This window comes from Mirounga angustirostris, unplaced genomic scaffold, assembly GCF_029215605.1.
Source record: "Mirounga angustirostris isolate CCGP_5_RB_7025 unplaced genomic scaffold, mMirAng1.0.hap1 SCAF_7, whole genome shotgun sequence".
Lineage (NCBI taxonomy): Eukaryota > Metazoa > Chordata > Mammalia > Carnivora > Phocidae > Mirounga > Mirounga angustirostris.
In genome coordinates, this window is record NW_026991715.1 from 98,053,496 (window position 1) to 98,078,084 (window position 24,589).

Genomic DNA, 24,589 nt, shown 5'->3' on the forward strand with positions numbered 1-24,589 from the left:
AAAGAACATCACATACCTTTTGTGTACAGGACACAGCCTGAGCCCAGTAAGCACTGACAATTTATTGCAGTTACCCTACAGAGTTCTAGATCTTGCATACTTTCCATATCCCAAGCACTGTGCTAGCTTACATGTATCAACTCATTTAATACTCATACTAATTTACTATTCCCATTTTACAGATAAGGAAACCAAGGCTCAGGAAGTTACAGTACAGATCTGTAGAAAAGCTGGGATTCAAACACAGGTCACTTTCATCCCAGAGCCTGAGGCTCGATATTCCAAACTGGTCAATTTAGAGATTCACTTTCTCACGACTCCTCTCCCATTCATCCTCTCTACCTTGCTCTCGCACTACTGCTTAGTTTGGGGTTCATCCTATTTTGCTTGAGCTATGGTGGTAGCTTCCTAACTGCACTCTCTATATCTTCTATGGCCTGGAGAGTCGGTGGAAAGTCAGACTCTGGGATATCTTTAGGAAGGGTCCCAGGATAGGAGTGGAGAGCTGGGGCTACCAGTGATAGATTTAGTCAGCTTCCCAGACTAGGCTGCTCTGGCCTGGAGCATGCTCTCTCAACATGCCATCAGTCCACACACATTTCCCTGGAGTGTACTACATTCCAGGCACCTTACCAGGTTCTGGGGGCAGTGGGATCAACAAGGCATAGTTGTAGCCCTAACAAAACTCAGTCAAAATGAGGGGGAAAAGAACAAAACTTCTGAGCAATGAGTGCCAGGGGAAGGAGTGCCTATTCCAGAGGGTTAGAGAAGGTTTTGCGACTTTAAAAATATGTACTAGCACAGGGTCTAGAAGAACAGACCAGGACTATCAGGCTCAATAATAGCATTTCTGAAGGACAAAACTACTCTTACGAAGGCAAGGGAATAAACCAAGATCACAACGTGTATGTTTAGTTGTTCATTCATTGAGGCAATGTCTATTTAGTAGCTACCTTGTACCAAAGTAGCACATATGACCCTAAAAATACAAAGATGAATTTGACATGGTCTCTGCCCTGGGAAGAGTGCATGGTCCAGGTGGGTAGATAAACATGCAACATGCAAACTGAACAATTACAGCACAAGGTGGTTAGTGCTATGAAAGTGAATGGAAATAACAGTTACAAAGGTACAAACCACAGAACAGTCAATTCTGGCTGAAGACGTGGATGCAGTACCTGTGAGCAGGGCCATGGTGTCAACTTTCCAGGTGAGGGAACGAAGGGTGGTATTTTCTAGAAACGGTAGACTAGACTAGTGGTTCTCAAAGCATGGTCCACACACCAGCAACATCACCCATGAACCTGCTGGAAGTATGCACTTTTGAGCCCCATCACCCGCCTACTGATTCAGATACTCTGAAGGCAGGGCCCAGCCATCTGTGTTTAACAAGCCCTCCAGGATACTTGTGATGCACCCTCAAGTTGAAGACCCTCCTGGGCCAGAACATAAAGGGAGAAGCAAGAGGTGAAAAGGAAATGACAAGAAATAACCTTCTATAATAAACTGGGGCCGGTTCACAGTGGACCTTATAAGCCATGCTGAGAAATATCATTCTTAAGCTAATCACAGTCTCCCTTTTCTTATTAAGATGGTGCTATGCCAAGCTTGCACCTAGGTCATCTCATTCACCCTTCAAAGTAACTCCTTATACTAGCACTATGTTTCTGCTCATTTAACATACATGAACTAGGAGGCACAGGAAGGCTGTGCAATTTGTCCCAGACTGCAAAAGTAGTATTTGTACACCGCGTCATACACTGCAGCCTTCAGTATTAAATGCTTTGCTAAAATGCCTTCTATGGAGAGATGTCCTGTGCATTGGGGTCTCGGGTGAGGGTACTAAGACGCTAGAGGGTTTGAAGTAAATCCATGGTCCTATTAGTGTTTTAGGAAATTCCTTCAGAAGGATCCTGGACAGCATAAGTATTTTGATGACAAGGTTAATTGCCAAAGAGGTGCCTCATGGAGGAGTTTCAGATACGCCACTGCTTTGTTGTATAAAAATGGAGTAAAATGAATATTTTGATGTGTTCACACCATCCAACATTACTTGCATTAATGCAAGTAAATGTGAGTGGCTCGGAGACCAGAAGCTCATTAAAGTAATTATTCATTAGTGGCTTTTTTTTTCTTTCTTTTTTTTTAAACTTGGACTCTAAAGGCAGATCTTTCCTTTTCAAGATCATTCCTTTTCAACCCACTTAATGTTTCCTTGTAGGGTCACAATGTTAATTTTAAGGTTATGTTTTAATGGCTTTCTAAATGACACTTTCATTGTAGTAAAATGAATGCATCAAGTCACTCTTGCAGGTAGAGATGTACTATCCAACTAATAGTTGTAGAAGGGTATGAAAATTTCTGAACAATTAATTTGAAATGTATTAATAACCTACATATTTAAAGAAACCAGATAAAAGCAGTGCTGTTTTCACTGAAGTTATTTAGTGTATGGAATGCTGCATACAAACTGCTTTTTGAATCCCTTACAGACAACTGCTTTTGCTCATTTCAAAAATCCCTAATTCTCACTGAGAGCTTATATTTTAAAAGGGACCATTCATAGAGAAGGTACACATTTGGGAAATATTTCTGTTTTCACTAAAATAAATAAATTCTTATTCTCAGCCCAAATCAAAATTACTAATTTTATTTGGTCAAAGATGTCTTTCTGGTGGCTACATGTCACCCCACTTGGGAAGCTTCAGGCCATAGGGCAGTTCTCAATTAAATGTTAAGGCAGGTAAAGAAAATGCACCTATAAATTCGTTGTTATATCTAGTGAATTTATGGTTCCACTATAAATACACTGATTTTAGAGATTATTGAAATAACTATGCATGAAAATATAAGTCAAAATATTAATACAATAGTCTGGAGCCATACCTATTCACAGAAGTTGACCTTACACAATTACCTTAGTAAGTTAGAAACTCCAGGGAAACTTGGCGGCCTAAAACTTTCCTTAACTCCACATCTGAAATTTAGTGATGATCTTTGGGGTTTTCCTTAATGCAGTGTTTAAGTTTAAATAAAATAGATATGTGTTAGCTTGGAAATTAAATCAACAAATTATAATTTGCAAGGCATTCAAAGCAGTTCCATAAGGTAACGTCATTATCCTGGTATTTGTTTTTATTATTATTATTATGCCGTCAGCATTCTTACTGTTAGAAATAAATAAGTTTCCTTTTGTTATTTTCTAGTTTATAATTCTTCCATCTTAAGTCGATAAAGAGGAATTAGCAGTTGGGACAATAAACACCATGTATTTTTCTAATTTTATTTTTTATTTTTTTAAAGATTTATATTTAAGTAATCTCTACACTCAGTGTGGGGCTCGAACTCGCAACCCCAAGATCAAGAGTCACACGCTCTACTGCCTGAGCCAGCCAGGCGCCCCTCTAATTTTATTTATATCATTTAACATAAAGGTGAAATTAATATCAAGGGTATTTAAAGAAAGAGGGGGAATCATAAAAGGGCAAGTTGAGGGAAATATGTGAAAATAGAAAGGACACCCTAACCATTTGCCAAGAAATGGAGAAAAATTTGGAAGTTGGCAAGGGAAGATGTAGGATCCACTTTTTGCCAGCTGGTAGAGACACCGCCTTCTTCCCCAGGGGCTGCTGCCCTGAAATACGCCCGATCATCTATTTATATTGCTCCTCTCCCCAAACCCACGCTCATATCCTCATATCTATGTCCTGGTTTGCCATTTTTCAGAAATGGCTCAAGTTCTATATCTGTAGAAGTTAAAATTCCCAGCTTCTCTGAATGTGCATATGATGTTTTTTGAGGTTTTATGAGGTTGCTTCAAATCCAATGAACTATAGCACCTGATATCTTCTCTTCAAGTCATGAGAAGTGTGGGACAGGAAAATCACAGGTCAAGATGAAATAGAAATTCGTGAGGCAGAGCTTCCCTTTTTGTGCACATACTTTTAATAAGAAACATTCTGTCCCATGAATTCTCTATGTAGTGGTTGAAAGAGAGAAATCTAGAACAAGACTGCCTGATTGAACCCTGCTCCGTCACTTGCTAGCTGTGTGACCTGCGGCAGCTGATTTCATCTCACAAAGCCATTTTACTTACCATAGATAGACTCAACTCATCAATCCTACTTGAAGAAATATTGTGAAAGTCGATTTAGAAGTCATGTGTAAAGGACTGAGGGCAGTGAGTAGTACACCATCGGTACCTAATACAGATTGTCTCCAGTTAGTACAAAGCAGGTTGTGTACTGAATAATAGAGTCATCAGCAAATATTTCCTTATATCTGTGTATCTATACATATCTGTGTAAATAATTAAAATACTGGGTCAGCTTAAGAAACATCAGACAGAATATGGCCACTAACTCCAAGAAAATTACAAAATATAGGGAAAAGAACTACACAAAAGCGTTTTGTTAAATAGGCTCCATAACTGACTCTAGGCCACCTCCTGACACCCACACAGCGTCAACAGCACAAACTCTGCTCAAACTCATTTCTCAATGGATCTTACCTAAACGTTACACTCCTCAGTTCTTCCGGTACAGGCCGTGACTGCACCGGCTCTTTGTGTTTGCAACATGCATCCGAGTTTGTGATCGCATACTTATCTTAGTGATTACTTGCTTTCTCACCAGGCTGTAAACTCTCTGGGAGTAGGGGTTATGAAATCCCTCTTCCTTTAACCCGTTTTTATCTTTGGGTTACCACCATCACACGCTCCTCCCCAGGTACATCTACCACGTCTCTGCAGACATTCTGGAAAGATGGTTTTCACACTTTAGGGCACATCAGAACCACCCAAAGGATGTCTTTAAACACAGACTGCTGGACTCCACTCTCAGCATTTCTGATTCAACTCAGTGAGAACTTGCATTTCTAACAAGTTCCTAGGTGATGGTGTTGTTTCTATTCTAGGAACCACACTGTGCATTGTCCTCAAAGCAGTACAGCTATTTAGTTCCACTGTGAGGAAATACCGTATAGTTTTCAAGGTACCACCAACCAGTTTTAACCAAATCCAGATGCCTATGATGATGATACATCAACACTGTCTAATCACGATAGTATGTTCTTGTTGTTTTTCACATTTAATCATCTTAGATTCTAAAGATAATGAAAATAATAATAACACTAGAAATTGTATTTTCAGCCAATGAAGAAACCAGCTGTCACTTATTAAACACTGGCTATTGCTAGGCATTGCCAAGGCCCCTGACACTGGTAACTCTCTCATTTGCAGGTGTTCATGTACTACCACTGGATTATAAACTCCCTGGGATAGGAGATACAAGCTTTATAACACTCACAAGATCTAGCACAGTGCTCTGTTCATAACACATGTTCGGGAAAGTTTTACCAAAGGAAGCAGTGAATGCCATATCGGAAATTAAAAATAAAGCAATGGTGCCCCTTTCTATAAGCTACACAAAAACATTATGTGGGAGGTAACCTTCCAGGAGAGATCTACTGAATGCCTATCAGGGGCAAAGTTTTATATAAAGTCATATTTTATATCAATTTTCACTTGCAATCTAGGAGGGGAAGTAAGGCAAGTATATAAATAATTATATCCCAAGATGGACATAAAATAAAACAATACAGACAAATTGCTATGGGAGTCACAACTTAATATTAGGGAGATGGTCCCAGGATAGTACATCATAAAATCTCCCTCTGTCCTTACAAAAACATTTATATTTTTTGCCTTTATTTCTTGGAATCCTAGAATTTTATCAATGAGACATACCCTGAAAATAAACTTTCCCCTAACCATTTGGTCTATAGATGAGGAATTCAAAGTCCTGTGAAAAGTAAAGAGCCAAAGATTACAGAGTGAATCTTCTTAGAAAAACCATGTTGCTAGACTAGTGTTATTACTAACCACTGAAAGTGGTGGCAGGTGAAGCTAGTCTCCACACAGACAGTACTGGCCTGAATTATAGCAGTCCTAGAGATACATATTTACATTGTTTAAATTAAAAAAAAATCCTTTTACTAACTAAGGGCTCAAACCAGATTTATTCAGAATAATATGATCTAACAAGTCTACCTTTCTCAACAGAATTAGAAAATGCATTGCTGATATTAAAAGCTCTGGAAGATGGCCTAACTTGTTCTGGATATAAATATAACTTTTCTTTTTCTGTACTTTTGGCAGAATCATTTCCTCTCTGCATATACCTGCATATACCTTTATATAGAAAGCAGATTTAAAGATTCATTTATCTTCCTTTAAGGAAGAAAATATTGTACGGGGAGATTATGAAATTCAATATTTTGAGAGCTTAGTTAAATATATATATATATATATATATATATATTTAAAGATTTTATTTATTTATTTGACAGAGAGAGACACAGTGAGAGAGGGAACACAAGCAGGGGGAGTGGGAGAGGGAGAAGCAGGCCTCCCGCCGAGCAGGGAGCCTGATGGGGGGCTTGATCCCAGGACTCTGGGATCATGACCTGAGCCGAAGGCAGATGCTTAACGACTGAGCCACCCAGGGGCCCCAAATAGATATATTTTTAAAGTAGAATGTGAGGTGTCCTTTTAGGATGAGCTTTCCTATACATATCCAATCCTGTGCTATACATCAGGGATACACTGAAAAAAAAAATCTCAAGGTCCATTTATTCTGGACTCCTCCCTTATAAGTTATATCCCTGGTTCACTGCAACTTGAAATAGGCTTTAAGATCCTGGGTCAACAAGAGAGAAGAAAGAAGGACCAGAATCTGGACTGCTCATAGAAAGACTGCGGTAGTAAACAAAAGACTCATTAAAAACACAATTGTTTTCTAAGAAGGGGAGGAAGAAACGATTCTGCAGAGGATAATTATATTCTTTCTGAAGTTCACTTCTTGTCCACACATTACTTTGCACATCAATATAAAGTTCTGTTAGTTTGTTGAGAAACATTCTAAGTACAGCTCACACCTTTATATATCCGCATCAGAAAAACCATTTGAGGTCCATGAAATCCTGTATAATGAGACCCACCTTTTAGGAGGAGAGCTGGCTCTGGAAATAGGCATATCTTGATTATCTGAGGGTCACACAAAGTCCTTGACTTCCCCCAAATGTATTACTTTCAATTAGCTACAACGCTGACCTCCAAATCTACTTGGCTTCCTAATTCTGCCATTAGTCATTCCTTTGAGTTAGGTATTAACCATCAAAGGTCACCATTAAAGTGTATACATGTTATGCTAAAGGGGAGTGTGGACCATTAACATCCATTTACACATTTGCCTGGATTTATTAAGCTCATAAGCTGTCACTTGAGAGCACAGCCTATAAGGAACAGAATGCATAGAACAGGTAAATCAACCTGGGGAGGGGGAGAGTGGGGAAGAAAGGGAGGGAAGGAAAAGGACAATGCAGTTAATGGAATATACGCAAATATCAAATGGGGCAGCCTGAAACTTGACCACTATAAACCCTAGTAGCAAATATTTAGGAACAAGTTGCCAAATAAAATAAATTCAGCAGGCTCAGCATATTGCTCACGTACATGAATCCTGAAAGATTCATTTTATTTTATTTGTTACTCATAATTAGTAAGGTAAATACACAAATCAGGACCTTGGGACTAAAAACCCAAAAGAGTCTAATGATGCTTTACCACATTTTGGATTTCAACCACAGATTTATTTATAAATTAGGATGTGTAGAATGCATCCGTTAGGTTGAATGCAAGACTATGGGAAGAAATCTGAAATCAAATAATTTAATCTTTCTGCCTCATTTTATCCATCTGGAAAAAAAATAGCTATGGCTATTTCCTACCAATTCTCACAGGGTTGGTACAAGATTTAAATGAGCTTCGCAATCTTTTTTGAGATTCCGTAGAAGCTGCTTGCAATATATCAAAGTATTTAAACTGTGTTCCCCATTGTATAAAATTCAAAGTACTTGTCAGCACCCCATGAATGTTTTACTAAGGTCACCTGAAGGAAACACATTTATTCCAGGTTTCCATTTTCCACTCTAATCTATATAGAGCAAGGTTTTTGATCTTATCAGTTGTTTGATCTTGGCAGTTATAATCAAGGAGTTTCCTATAAAAAGAAAGAAAGGGCTACGCACTCCTAGAGACTTTCAAAAACACTGCACTAAGAAACTGGAGACCTACAGTCTAGCCCCTCACTTTTCTAGTGCTTGGGGCCACTGAGCAGGACCCTAAGACTCCCTTCCCCAACAGATGGTGATACGTAATCTGGCCCCTGTGTAACTCTCCCATCTTCCCAGGTACTGCTGTCCCGCTCCCTCACCGTGCCCTGGCCCCGCAGGCCTTCTTTCTGTTCCTCAAACACTCAAGCTACTTTCAGCTTTAGTGTCTTTGCACCTGCTATCTGTACCGCCTGGTGTATCCCTCTGTCAGATCTTGGCGTCACTGGCTCTTTCTTCTCATTCAAGTCTCAGCTAAAAAGTCCTCTTTTCTGAAGCAATTTTCCCCGACTGGCTGCCCCACTGCCATGTTTTGTTTCCTACCACCACACCCAGGCTTTTATTGTTTCCTTAATTTTCAACAGCCATCTGATCTCATCTTACCTATTCATTTATTTATTATCCACCTCCCACTGGAAGATGGTCTCCACAAAAGCAGGGACCTGGTCTGCATTGCGAAAGGCTGAAAATCCAGCACTAAAAACAAAAACACAGGAAAAAGTGATCTGGACCCTGTCAACCTTGGCAAATATTTACTGAGGAAATGAAAGAAGTATCTTGGCACTGGGAGCCACGTGACCTGGTTTTCTTTGCAGCTATACTCCTAACTAAATCTGTGAACTTTGTCAAATCCACTGACGCTAAGAGCCTGGATTCTTTGTCCTAGAAATGGATATATGAAGCATATGTGCTTCTGCTCCGCCCTGCTGCACCCATGATGGGCATCTTTAGTTGATCTTGTCACTTTTCCACCAAACCATATGGGCCTCACATTCTTTGTCAACACAGCTCTCCAAGCAGCCACTATTAAGACTTTGCTGATGGCATCTGCGATAAAACGTTTTCTGCCACCACTTCACTAGATGATCTCCAAGGATACTTTCACAGGTTCTGCTCAGATATCTATGATTTAAGAAAAGGGCCAAAGAAAATCCTACATTAAAGGCCCTTCTACTTCTGTGTCTAAGTCAAAAGTAATATATGAAAATTCTCCCAAGCCAAATCAAGAGTGCTAAAAAATGAGGGCCACACACCAAGGCCTTGGGCAGCAAGAGGCACCAATAGGAAATCTAAGTTCACAACATCACAAGATGGCATGAATGTCTCAGAAAGACACCTCCTGATGACGACTAACGACATATTTTCCTTCTCTTCTGAAGGTCTAAAAAGGCCACATAAGACTTATCAATATTATAAGAAACAGTATATTCACTGTCATGCTTTTTTTTTTTTTCCCAATTCCAATCCCATTCTGGGATAACAGTCAGTATGACTTTGTTGGAGTCCTACTAGTAACTGTTTGCATAACCATCTCCACTTTCTCACTTCTCTCAAGGTGAAGAGGTTCAAGCCTCATCATCTCTCTGCAGAGCTTTACCAATTTGGGCTTTCAGCCTTTTCTAGTCTGGCCTCCCCTCAGCTTTTCCTCCACATGGCATGAGACTGCAGTTTATCAAATAAAATCCTTGCCTCTTGGACCACATCTCTCCCCAGTTGAAAATGTTTCATATCTTCCTATCTCTTTCAAGGTGGTGCCTACACTCTTGACCGTGATCCGCTGAGTCCTTCCTGATGTAGGCATGCCTCGGCACTTCCCTCCTTCTCTCCTTCCCTCCTTCCCATGCTCCAAGGCTCACTTCTCTCTCTGTTCAGTGTCTTCCTCCCTGTCCTAACCAGACTGATTCAGCCAAGGAGACCAGACTCACAGGCCACCTCCCCTTCGAGTCTTCTCCATCTCTAACCTCATCCGCAGGCAGAGATGTGAGTCTTTCTACGAAATCACGTTACACTATGTCTATGCTTGTCACCTACCACATTATCTTATAATTATATTTCATTTTCCCTCCTCCACTAGACAGAGTTCTTAGAGAACAGAAATGCTGACTTTTACCCCTGCTTCTTCTGTAGCTAGCGCAGTGGACTTCATGAAGCAGGTGTTTAATAAAATGAACTAAAAAGTAAATTTTTAAAATGTGACCAGTTCCCTACTTTGGAGGTTGGCCTTTCTTTGAAGATTTTTTTTGTTGCTGTTGTTGTAGTAAGTCACCAACTCCTAGCAGAGTACTCATTATGTATTATATACTCATTAATGAATTTTAAACACATTATTTCCATGTAATAAACACAAAGCTATTTACCAGACAATTTTCTATATACTTTTAAAACATTCACTCATTTTTATCTTCAGTTGGATTAGGTACTACTGATACCCTCATTTTACAAATGAGAAAACTGAGACAGAGACCAAGTCATTCACCCGGGTGACACAGTGAAAAGGCAGTATGAGCAGGAGGTGACCCGTGTGGCTCTTGGAAAGGACGCATGCATTATATATAGGACTAAACCATGGCTGAGTCCTCTGATGATTGCATTGGGCAGAACCAATGATCAGAACTAGGCAACTCCTTGTCAGCTCTTTTCACCTCTATATTCAAAAAGCCTTTCTTGAAATACTATCTTTTCAAGACCTTCTCCAGAAGAAAGAGTGAAGGATGAGAGCTCTTTGAGAAAGGCTGGAAGAAGAAAAAGCAAAATACACAGAACTCGGTACTCCCTCGCTAGGCAACATCTGCTCCCCTCCCTTCCCCTTCACTTGTGATATATTGGCACATAAGCAGCAGTGATACTCATGAGAAAAATTACAGTCATCAAGGTTATCTCCCCAAGAAGCAACTCTCTTTATTAATATGCTTCAGATTGTTGCAACACTACAAAGCCAAAAATAAGTTTTCTTTGATCAATAAATTGTAGGCTGAGAAAGAAAATACTAATTTTCCATTTCTTTGAGAACCAGCACTAATATATAACAGAGCTTTCCAAAAGGGTTCTCAGAAACCTGATATAGAATTATCTGAAATTACACTCGACCATCCTTACGAGATCATTTTGTTCTCTGCCACTTTAGAGAGGTGTCTTCTGGACTTGGCAGGCATTTTTTTAAATAAATCTTTGTGTAAAGATATATTTTTCTATTTTAGTGTAAGCTTGGCAAAGAAAGCATAATGCATTTCCAAGTCAGTCCCTAAGAGAAGGATTGTTGAACTCTCACTCCCCTGTCAATTCTGGGCTTCAAAACATGCCCCTTTCACCTCCAGAAGGAACTTCATTTTTAACCCAGTACAGAAAGAAATATCCAGCCTTGCCTTTCATGCAACAAAATGCGTATAATATCAAACAGCCTACGAAGTGGAAGAATGCCATGAATAAATATGAATAGTCATGATAAAATAACAGCGACTGTATTGGAGACACTTGTAATCATATACTGAACCAGAGAGGTGGTATCAGATAGTAGAAAAAGAAGTGGATGGACACTTAGTCCTAGGATTAGAGTTGTGGTACTCGCTTTGCCAAGAATTTTGGTCACTTATTTAAATTCTCAAGGTTTCATTAGTCATCCAGTACCTGAAACAGCCATTCTCAACTGGGGATGATTTTTGTCCCTCAGGGGATATTTATCAATTCTGAATACATTTTTATTGTCACAACTGGAGAATAGGGGGAGGGATGCTACTGGCATCTGGTGGGTGGAGGCCAGGGATGCTGCTAAACATCCCTCAAGGCATGGGCAGCTCCCCACAAGAAAGAATTATCTGGCCCATATTGGGAAAACCTGTTCTAAAATGAAGTCAGATTAAATAAGCTCCAAAGATTCCATCATCTTTGTGATTCTAAGAGGTATGGTCCAAATACCAGACCCATACCTCTCTCATTTCTATAAGCATCAGGGATTTGGCTTTTAATCGTGTTTCCTTCTATGTTTAGGGTCTCTAATCCCTGTGAGGAAAGGTCACAGAGACAAACCTTAAAAAAGACAAGAAGTTAACTGATTCAATGGATCACTCAACAAATATTTATTGAGAGCTTTTCTGTGTTCTGATCATTTTGTGAGGCCCCATGATATAGCTATGAGCAACTGACGCATCACTTAACGGTATTCCTGAGGTCTAAACTATAGCACCTTTAAAACTAGTTTCTGGATTCAGTGGGTTAAATTCTTCAGGTTCCATAAGCTGTCCACTGAATAGTGAAGGCCAATTTGCTATCATGCATACTTACAATAGTTACCAGATAAAACATTCTGGTGGTAAACTTTAAATTCTTAGTAATTTCAAAGATAAGAGAGTCTACTTGTTTCCACAGATGTGTGTTTTCATGTGGAATTAATTATAATAAAGTCTTATAAAGTCAGGCTAATTGAAAGGCCAGACGAGTAGAAATAAATTTTTGAATTATAAAATACCTAAAGGAAATTTTTTGTGCTATTTTACTTTCCCAAAGCACATTAAAAAAAATCTACACATAATATCTCACATCTTTAAATCCATCCTGAAATATGTGTATAATGCTTTTTATTTAACCCATTTCATAGGTCATAAAATCAAGGTTCAGAGACAGAGTACCCTGAACCAACACTGCCAGAGAACTGGCATGATGGAATGCCTTAATCAATCAGTACTAATGATTTATAGCTATTGTACCAAAGTACCAGCTCAAGCACGCCCCTGTGGCAATCACAGAAATGGACCACTTGCATCTCCTTCTACAGGCCCAACATTCCTGGCCACTGTCTCTCTGGATCCACTACCACATTCACACAGAGCCCTTACTTCTCCTGGGATGTTCCCTGCCAATTGTTGCACAAGTTCACTGCTGTGGGACAGGATTCCTCCAACAGATGACTTTGGCTTGAGTATTCCTGCATCAAACTGCCCAAACTTTCCTGGAACTGTGCAGCAGTCTGAGACTTTTCCTACTCAATCTACCTTCCTTCCTCCTCTTCTTTCATAGGCATCAGACCTACATTATGGTCTGAAGCCTTTCTCTGCTACTCCTGCTTCCTCCCTTTTATGCTTCACAGATGTTCCCCTCAATAAATCTTCTGCATGTATAATCCCTGTATCAGCATCTGCTTCTCAAAGGATCTGAGCTAACACAGGCCTTTTCTGCTTCATAAATGAACAAGCACCATCAGAGGGCTTACCATGTGCCATGCCATGTGCTAACTCCTGTATAAGTATCTCATGTAATTTTCAAAACAACCCTGTTAGGTGTGCATGTATTATTATTCCGAGTTTGTAAATGGAGAGCTGTCCCAAGATCTCTCAGCTACTTCCTGGCAAATCTAGGCTTCAATTTAGACAGTATGACACAGTAGACCCAAGTTCTCTTAACCACTATGCTACACTTTCCCAACGATTTTATTTATTGCAGGTAAACATTACTACTAAAGCACGTTTAATTCATTCCCTAATTAAAATTCTTTTTTCAGCATCGCTGTGCTATTTTTTCTTGCACTATAATTCATTTTCTATTTTTAAACTTATTTTTAGATTTCCAAATACATGAACGTGTTCTTGTTCTAACGGAATCAAACAAAACAGAGGCAGAAATACTATTTATAACCAACTAACTACTGACCATGGCTTTCGAGGAGGTAAATTTCAATGAGTAGTTCCCTATCTGAATTATCCTTCATTCCAAGTGAGTCTAGTTCTGTGATATCTGAACCTACAATTTGAATCCTGGTGTTCAGCTGTGAATAAATGGTGAACCACGGGTGCCCTAAATTTAAAGAAGAGAATCAAGGGGAAATGCAGCCCTTATTATTAAGAATAAATACATATAACTGCAGTGAGGAGTCCATCCTTTAAAGGAGATAAATGTCTATGTAGGTGTCCTCAGATTTTTTTTTAAAGCCGAAGTGTAAGTTGCTCACCTCTCAGAAATCATTTTTATAGACTCTGAGACTAGCCCAGCCTCCTGAGTTAGACTCCCAGAACCAGTCCGGGTAGCCTTACTCCTTCAGAGTCTCCTTTCTGTGATCTCTCCTTTATTGTGCAAATTCAACTTTGGTCACCTACACACTCTTCTTTAACAAAAGTTACTTATTTTTAAGCCTGTGATCTTGGATCTCAGCTTCAAGGTCTTCCTGAAGTTTAGCCGTATGACTTTGTTATTTGCAAATGCAGGTTGACTCCTGCACTCTCACTTGATGCTAATGCCCTTTACTTCTCATTCAAAGTTTCAGAGTATCTTCTCTCAGCAAACGGAGAAGGCATGGATAAGGCGGCATTCCCTTCTCTAGTGCCACATTTCAACTTGATCTTTTCACTCTTTCTGTCAAATTCAAATGTCAATCACTATTCATGTGCATGGGGAGGATTCTAATATACACCTCTTTGGCTTCTTTCAAAATTGCTTCAGTTTCTCTCAAGCCAAAGGCCTTTTCAACCTTTGGAAATTATCTATGGAACCCATTAACATGACTTAGTACATAATACAGATGCTGTTGAGGGTTCAAGAGAAAACAGAGAAGGTAAAGTTAAAAAAAAAAGAAAGAAAGAAAACAAAAAAAAAAGGCAAAAAAGAAATTAGAAACATTTAGATGTGGATTTTTTCATGAAGAATTCTAACTTATGTGAGTGAAACCTCTGCATATTCGTTCCTTCCTTGTAGAGGTAAACTCTCACAGTCACAGTCAGTTTTAACAGATATCTCCCCTAGCAGACATTAGTAATTATTTTCCTGATAATACAAGTGGGAAGTTCAGTAAATTTAGCCCTTACAACTTGGCAATTGAGTTTTAAATATGAGAATTTTCTAAATCAAATCCTGATTTTTCCCAAGTAAATAAAAATCTAATTGGGTCCACCTCTGCCTTTGTAAAATTAAGCTCATAATTTAAAATCATGTTTCTGAAGAGTTTTCCCATACTGATATGGGAAATACTCGAAGTATTAAATAAATGAAAAGGGCAGTCCATTACCGCATACACACTATCAGTTTGATTTTGTCAATATGGATGGATAGATGGATAGATAAAGAGATAGAATTAAAAAGTTTGGCAGAAATAGGAAATAAAGAAAATGGTCTTTCTGGGAACTGATGTGGCTCTTCAGTGGGGGTTGAGGGAGGGGGAGAGATATGATGTTTAAAGATTGGGGATCATTTGTTTGGGGCTAACAAAGGATACAGATCTTAATCATGCCTCTGGCCACATCCCTCTGAGGAGCAGAATGGGGATATAAGTTTGCTCAGATGTAGACTTTCTCTATACTGATTGTTAGAACCTTATTCCTGTCTCATAAAGCTTGTAAATAAAACTAGATAGTTGTCTATGAGTTTTATTCCCACCATCTTTGTACTCATTGCCAGTTTTCCAGGACCAAGGATAAGACAGTTAACCATGGTTGTCTTTGGAGGGGGAGAAAAAAATTCCCTTAAAAGTTTTATAAGTTTTCAACAATGAGTATGTATTACTTTTACAATTAAAATGTCACAGGTAAGATAAAAGATTACATGAATTTTACATAAGATTTAAGGAAGCTGACACTTCGTATGGATTTAACTTCTTGAAAGGGTGAATACTCTAAGGCTTTGGGGCAATCCTAGAGATGGACATGAAGTAATGGACCCTGGCTCTGCCACTGCCTGCATATGTGAGCCCCTTTGTGCCTCACACTTTTCTTTTCCCCCAAATTGGGTCATATGCCATTAAGTTCCCATCTTTGCTAATTCTCCATTCCAGTTAACCCTGAAGGTCCCTGGTCAATAAGTTATCTTCCAGGCAATGGCTTGTCTCCCTCCTTGTTTCCCATGCTGACTCTCATGCACCCTTGCCTGAAACTGCATATTTTGACAACTCATCTAATGCTGCTTCCAACCCCCTAAGATGCACATCTCTTTCAGGATATGACTTGGAGATCATGGAATTAAATTTTTTTTAATTTATACTCTTTTCCAACGAGCAGCATCCCCTCTCCCTCTTTCTTCTATTCTTATCACCATGTGCTAATTTGACTAGGGTACATTTGGAAAGAGGCCATTATCAGGATGTTATATCAATTTGGCCCATATCTCTTGATGCCACACCTCTGCTCTAATTGCTCCATTCATACTGTGAATTTCCCCATCTTCCCTTAGGAAAGCTCCCTGGAATTTCAGAAGAGCAGCATGATGCCAGATTGTATAGATTGGAACATTTTCAATTCGTGAGAGTCAACTGGCAATATTAAAGAATTAATTATAATGAAAATGCACAGAAACAGAGCCTTCAGTGAATTCCATCTGGGAACAGTCTTTTCTTAGGCCTCATATAATTTTTTGAACCAACTTAGTCTCCTATTTTCTCTTTCCTTCATGTAATGTGAACTATCGAATATTATGAGATATTGGACCTAAAATTTTGATAGAAGCTATCATCAGATTTCAGCTTGTTCTCAAAACAATTTATTACCGCCCCCCAAATGTGTCTACATATCTAGCCTACATTCCGAATGTACACGAACATTTTTTTCCCAAGGGCCTGACTTATATCTTAACTACTCTGAGATGTTATTACAGACATATAAAAGGACAGAATATGACTCAATAGGAAACTGCCAACGATTTACACATCTTTTACTGAGTTAAAACAGCTATTAATCTAAGTGGGAACAATCTATTTCCATTTACCACAGTGAAATGAGAAGGAGAAAGACTATGGTATTCATGCCCTGCCAAACAAAATTCTTTGCTGTTTACCTGAATGATTTTCTAGGTACATTGGCTCATCTCTCATGTTTAGAAACAATGATGAAGTTGTTGCCAGGAAAACAGCTTCTGTGTGTCATATATGGATTAGCCTCCTCCTTGCCCTGCAAGTTCACTGTCAATCATTTTAATGTCCCAGCCTAACATACATTTTGCAGTGTGTATTTTGGTGTCAACTCACAATATGGCAGAATAAAGAAAAAAGTGACAAGGGAATTGATATCCAGTTCATGTCAAGACATCCAAACATATGGCCAAGTGAACAAATTAATAAATCCAATGCAGAAATAAAAGGACACATTACTTACATTAGTAATTTGGATAAGGCATAGTAAAAGGGAATGATACAGACAAGTTAATTCAGTAATTACATTGTACGAGTGTATAAAACAGTCTCATAAAATTATTACACCTCGTCCACTTAAATAGATTATATTTGAGCATTAAGGTTCACTCAAAATGCCTGTGGATGAATTCTGTGACTTAAGGAAGAAACTAAAGTACCCAAATCTACATTTGTTGTTTGGAGTGCAGACTGGATATATATGTTAGTACAAACAATAAATGTAGACACCAAACAAAGGATAGATGACAAACCTGAGCCTAGAGAAAGGACTTGGGTAATCCTTTATCCATAGAAAATGGCTATGAAATCTTACTGGTTTTCTTAGTTCAGTAAGCCCTTCCCATAACACTGATCTTTGAGTGAGTTGACAACATAAGATGTTACTTTGGTTTCTTTTTGCTCTTTGCAACTTAATGAATATGCCAGACTTTCATATTAATAATAATAATTGTATCTGGAAAGAAAAGAGTTATTCCTTAGTACAGATTATCACACAACCACTTAGACTCATCAATAGTTAAAACCAACATCGCCAAACCTTGCCCAAGGTCCAATGTGTAAAATTTTCCTCTTCTGGATTATCAAAGAATGACAGCACATAAATTAGTGACATTGTTCATAAGTGAGAACAGTAATATAAATAAACCAGAATAGGAGGGGGATGTTTGTAGAAACATTCCTGCAAAATTATTTAAAATAATAAAATACATTTAAAACATTCTTGGAAAACGTAAGTTCAGCAATTTTTTTTTTTTGTCAGCCAAAATTCTTTGTTTGCATCTTCCCAAAGAAGGCTATTCAAGGAATTACTCCTATTCTTTTGAGAGAGACAGAGAGAGAGAATATGAGAGAAAAAACGGAGAAGAATCTATGGTAGGGTAAAACAACCAATCAAAGGGAAGAATGCATTTGCCTGCCACATTTCTTTCTTTTCTACCATCTTTCTTTTTCTTACAATGAATTGAAGTACAAATTCTCAAATACAGGAAAATAGGTATATGAAAAATGGTTGTATACAAATTTTCCACTGAGGAGAAATCCCTTGTCTTTCTCTGAGCCTCCAAAACTGCTTTGGTTAGAATCAAAAAAGACAGTATAGTTTCAGCTCATGAGAACCTAGATTTAGGAACTGAAGATCCCAAGTGAAAGAACAATATATTAAAGAATGCTCAAGGTAATCAAGCTGGTAAGTAGCACAGGTGCAGCCCACAGATCTTCTTATTTCCAATTTATTCTGGAAATTCATGTTGATATACTTAACTGACCAATCAATTAACCAGATAATCTAGAAATAGGTATGTTGTCGGGTGCCTCGGTGGCTCAGTGGGTTAAGCATCTGCCTTTAGTTCAGGTCTTGATCTCAAGGTCCTGGGATCTAGCCCTACATTGGACTCCCTGCTCAGCAGAAAGTCCACTTCTCCCTCTCACTCTGCACCTCCCCCCTGCTCAGTGCTTTCTCTCTCTTTCTCTCTCTCTCAATTCAATAAATAAATGATCTTTTTTAAAAAAAGAAATAGATATGTTGAATACCCAAAACGTGCAACGTAATTAGATTAAATAAGTTCTACAATTGATAAAGAATGAGCAGTGAACTCAGAGGGAGGGGGTACTTTTCAAACATTGATTCTTCATTTCCTACTATGGATTCTCTCAAGATGGGATGGCGCTGATTGGTTAGGCACATGCCTCTTGTTTTATTTCTTTATTGTCAACAAATGAAACTAGACTGTTTTGGTTCAAGGAACATGCCTCCAGTCCTTCTACATTGCCACCCCCCCCCCCGCAAGTAAACACAGTTAGAGATGAAAAAGGCCAAGAAAGACTGTTCTACTTTTTCTGATATATCAACTCTAAAATTCAGGATGTTTGCGATTTGTCACCAGATTCAGTGGTGGGCAATAAGTCATATAAAAATACCAGCCACAGGGCAAAGGTTGGGTAACAAACTACCTCTCCTTTGGGGGCCCTCAGCCTCTTCACCCCTCCCTACCCCTTGGTCTTGCTATATGGTGGTTAATTATCCAGGTAAGGTAAAAGAAATTGGTGGGATACAAGTTAGAAAGTTATTCTAAATCTGGAGTTTATAAAAATTCTTTATTTAAACTGCTCTGAAAGACAAGAAATAAAATTATTTCTTAACTCCATGAATGAGGGTATACCATATGGCCAATAAAACTCTAATAATCTGCCAGCCAAAAGACTTCTGTCTTCAGTTCCATTACTCTAAGGCCCTATGGACCACACATGTGATAGGGGGTGGGGAACATGACAGTCATTAGCATTTCTAGGGCAAAGTTTGAGAAATGCTGGTACCAAAATTAAATATTGAGAAACCAAAGAATGGACGTTCTATTCACTTTAATCATTAGGGTTAAAGTGAGAAATTAATTCTATTTAAAGAGTTTAGAGGACTTGAAGCAGTATCTCTTTGGTGGTTGTTTGATGCTCAGGACTGCTCTTTATAGTTTTCTTATAAAGTGTCCATTTTCTACTGTATGCAGCATTGGTCAGTGTACATTAATGTGGGGGGAACAAATAAGAATTTCAAGAATCTTTTAAGTTGAGTCAAAATTACTGTTTCTTGGTGAACATTTCATTACTCTGCATCCATTTTATCAAATGAGAGCTGCTTAGTTATAATTAGTTCTTGGGGGTTCTGTCCTCTTTATTAAAAAAAAAAATTAAAAGCCTTTAAAAGTGTTCTATTTGCCCATAAGGTTTAGCTGTATAAATAGATAGTGCCTTACTATTTTCTAATATACAGTAAAAATACCATAAACTTTTGCTTTTAGTTAAAAAGTCAAAAACTCAGCAAGAAGTCCAGTTTTTCCTCTCAACTATCCATTAATGAAGGTTTCAACGTTAATTGCCTTTTCATTAAAAATTCTTTAAAACCCTTTCTTAACATTCCATACAAAATCAAATTAGCTACTAAGCTTTGGAACAATCTCTGTAATTCTGTTGTGGTCTCCCCTGTTCATTATTTGGATTGGTGAGATTAAGGAACAAACGTGTGCCTTTCAGATACTCTAGAAGACTGACTTAATTTTTTTTTTTTCTTTTGGGGCATTATTACGGAACTCCTTTATTCAAGCCTTTTCTGAAATGAGTCATATTAGGCAGAATCCTATTACCATGGGCACCGATTAAAAAAAAAAAAAAAGCCTACAGTACAGGGGAACTATGCTCATGCCCCTAAGTCTTGCCTATGGAAACTACATTCGTTCATTTGTTCTTACAAAGATGAAAACCTACTATGTGCAAGGCACTAGTCACCAAGCACTCTTCTTGCTTAGACAGATGTTCATATCCTCATCCATGACTCAATTCTGGGAGTCCTTGGGCATGTTTCTGATTGAGCTACATATTTCTCTTCTAAAAGCAGAGATACGGGATAACTTCTTTGGATTACAAATGAGGCAATGCAAGTGGAGCATTCAGCCCAGTGTAAGGCCCTGTGCTAGCTGTTGTGGGAAAGGCAAAGATTATTCTCACGTTCAAAATGCCTACAGACAAGTAGGAAAAAAATAATCTGTACCAATGTCTACATTAAAGGTAGAGAGAATGATGGGTCTTTTTTTTTTTTTTAAAGATTCTATTTATTTATTTGACAGAGAGAGACACACAGAGAGAGGGAACACAAGCAGGGGGAGTGGGAGAGGGAGAAGCAGGCTCCCCGCAGAGCAGGGAGCCCGATGCGGGACTTGATCCCAGGACCCCAGGATCATGACCTGAGCCAAAGGCAGTCGCTTAACCGACTGAGCCACCCAGGCGCCCGAGAATGATGGGTCTTAAATGATATCCAGAAGGGGTCCTAGAAGGCTGAAGAGAGAGGGAAGGATAAGGGTGAAAAGAGAACAGAAGTAAGTATCCCTTGGCTGCCTTCTGTAGGTCAAGTCCTCTGCTGGGTAGTTGTGAATAATTTCACATCAAAGAAGAGGTTAGGTTATCCATGAAAGCCTGACAAGAGTCACCAACAAGAACTGGATGCCTTAAAGATAAATTGGACTCCAGTGTTTCCATATGGGTGTGGTTCACACGGACCACAGTGGAGATAAACAAGGATTAGATTCTTGTTCTACAGTGGGCACTTAATTTCATCTCTCCAGCCTCGGTCTCTCACTGGGAAAAAATGAATATTGATACCTAGTCCTCCAGTTTTCTCCAAGGTTTTTGAATTAACTGTGGTAATTCATGAACATCTTAAGCCCGAGCCTGGAACATTCTCAAGAATTATTACCTAGTAAAACCGAGGGGAACACAAGACACTTAGGCTTTCATATTTAACTTTCACTCAATACATTATTTTGAATATTAAATGAAATTCTCGGGCGCCTGGGTGGCTCAGTTGGTTGGGCGACTGCCTTCAGCTCAGGTCATGATCCTGGAGTCCCGGAATCGAGTCCCGCATCGGGCTCCCTGCTCGGTGGGGGGTCTGCTTCTCCTTCTGACCCTCTTCCCTCTCGTGCTCTCTGTCTCTCATTCTCTCTCTCTCAAGAAATAAATAAAATCTTTAAAAAAAAAAAAAAAAGAAATTCTCATAAAGGCATTTCATTCATATATTGGAGCAGTATCAAAAATAAATAAAATAACCCTCCAAATCTTTATTCCTTCTTCCAGCCTCTCTCCCAGACACAGGATTCACATTTACAACATATCTGTTTATTGATCCTGCAGACATGCCCCTTATATTCAAAACCAAATGTATCTGTTTCACCGATGTCAATTTGTTTTGTTTGTTTTGTTTGTGTTCTCTACCTATCTCAGTGGCTTCATCTCCCATGCGGCTTTGTGGTTATTTCCCAATTCTCCCATACCCTGTCTACCACACATGTCCTCTCACTGATTAGACCTGAGAAATGTCTCTTAAATCGCTCTCCCACTTTCTTCATCTCTATTGCCACAGCCCCGATTGGGCTTTCACTGTCTCTCACCCGGAATACAAGCACTGATATACGAACACACTCCCTGCCCACTGGATTCTTCTGGCTCTAATTCCTTTTCAAACCCCCAAAGCTAATTTTCCAAAATATAAGTTGAGTCATGTCAGCCACCTGCTTCAAACATTTTCAGTAGCTTCTTTGTACCCCTAGAATTAAGCCAAAATTCCTTAGCACGTTGGGTACTTTATGACTCCAAATTACTGCTCTAGCCCCATTTCCCAGTAAATTAAGCCCTCTCCCTAGCAATACAGGTTATTGTCAGTACAGTCAACATGCCACCGACATTCATCATTTCCATGTAGTTCCTGCCTTTTTATTTCCTTAGTTTTCAGGATAGAATTCAAAGGTCATCTGTTCTCTAAGACAGTCCCTCTCACCCAGCAGCAGGGATGGATCCCTCTTTTCAGTCCAACACTCTACGACCTTCTGAAACTTAGTTTACTTTTCCATAAAATGGAAATAAAGGAGCCCTACCCAGAAAAAAAGAACAGTTTGAACAATGTTTATTTAATACTGAAAAACTATCAATCAATATAGCAATAGTGCCAGGCATAGAGCCAAGAGCTTTATGGATATTATCTCTTTCGATCCTTAAAGATTAAGCAGATACCATAAGTAAGTAAGTGTATTCTTTTTAAAAAACAAAGAACAAAAAACAAGAAACAAGAGAAAAAGAGAAAAGAGAAAACCTTCTGTTCACATCATTACCATCTATAATACTCCCCTCTCCTCCAAGCTGCCTCAACGCCTACTAATCCTTTGATCACTTCTAAACATTGTATTTTTTCCGAATTTAACAACACTTAATTACTTGACTTGAACTTGTCCACTGTATAGCACCATAGGCTGTTAACCAGAGATCTAAAATTACATTCCACTAGGTGAGGTGTTAGAGTCACATTTGAAGGGTTAAACTGTATTAATTAATTATGTAAGTTAAGATTCCTCAGGAGGCTTGGGGCAAAGCACCAATTCACAGAGCAGGGAGAGAATGAAACAAAAAGAACCTAATTAGCCATGTAATTAACTCTTTCAGTGATGTGGTGATAACATGATACAATAAAAGTGTTATGAGTATGCTTAAAGAACATCAGGGTATCACTTGAACATCCTCAAGAATATAACCAACACCAGGATGAGGACTTAGCCTCTTCAGCCAAAACTTACGGATTCATTTAAACTACATCAAGGTGTTAAAAACATTTACTGACCCTCCACTACTGAGGCTACTTTTTTTCTAATTAAATATATTATATCTAATATATCTGGAAATACAGTGTCTGACAAAACACATTTTCTCCATAGTTTTTGATAGGCAGCAGACCTAAAAGAATTCAAAAGAAAAAGTGTGCTTTGTGGAAGTAGCTTATTTCATTTTGGAGACTAAATGCATTTACAGAAAGGATTACATTTTGTTTGGCAATTTATTTTATTGACAAAACATATTTCATCACATATTCCATCACATTCAGTAGACAAATGCATGTTGTCAAATACCCTATTTCCTGCCTTTGATGAAAAACACATATTTTTTAGAATCCATATTTTTTAAAATGGTGGAGTTCTACAGATAAGCTCCATTTGCTCTAAATTGGCCAGGGGTGTCTAGATTTGGATTCTATCCTAAGTATATGACTTCTTCTTTCAATATAATGTAAATTAATCTCAGAAGGAATATTAATGTCCATCTTCGCCAAAGAAACATTGAAATTCAGTTTACATTATAATTATTATGATAGGTTCCTTTTGTCTAAACATAAAACTCAGATGGTTCGCATACACTCGTCAGTTGCTAAAAATGAAATTACCCTTTACAGGGTAACACACATACAAAGTAAATATTTAATCTAACCTATTTGTATATCTGTTTAATGTTGATAATTCAATTATTGTCTTCCTTTTCATATTTGCCCTCATCCCTGATATATGTATTAAATTATAAATATGGTCTTAGAGGTCAAGAAGCAGATCTGTATAATTTGTTCTGAGGAGCACTCAGCACAGTGCTTTATGAAAATAGGTGTTTAATCAATCCATGTCTGTGGCACAATGGTAATGACTTTCTCCAGCCAAAAATCTTTTATTGCCAAAGCATTTTGCCTTTTTTCATGTCAATAATCATTTCATGAGGACCTACAATGTGCCACACACCGTAAAAATTTCAAGAGATACAGAGGTCAACAATCACGGTCCTTGCTTTCAAGGGTTTACAATCTAGAAGGCAGAATAGGCATGAAGATAAATAATTACAACCCAGGCTGCTGCAAACCATATGAAGTTTGTGCTGGCTCCATCCACAGTACAAATGCAGGAGACATTGACATGGTTAAACTGGAGGAAAGCAGGATGTGTTTGATAAGCTGACATGAATAGGTTTAAAGACTGAACAGTTCTCCAAATGAAGAAAAGCATTCCAGGAAGGGAAAAACAGGTGTTATAATACAGAGGAAAGAAGTGTGTGTGTGTGTGTGTGTGTGTGTAAACCCATCATTCTACCAATAATACTGTAGTGTAAATTATGAGGGGGACTTGCCAGAGAAGACATTGAAGAGGTTGACAGGGCCTTGTGGGGACTTCTATGCCTAAGAGCTTGGAA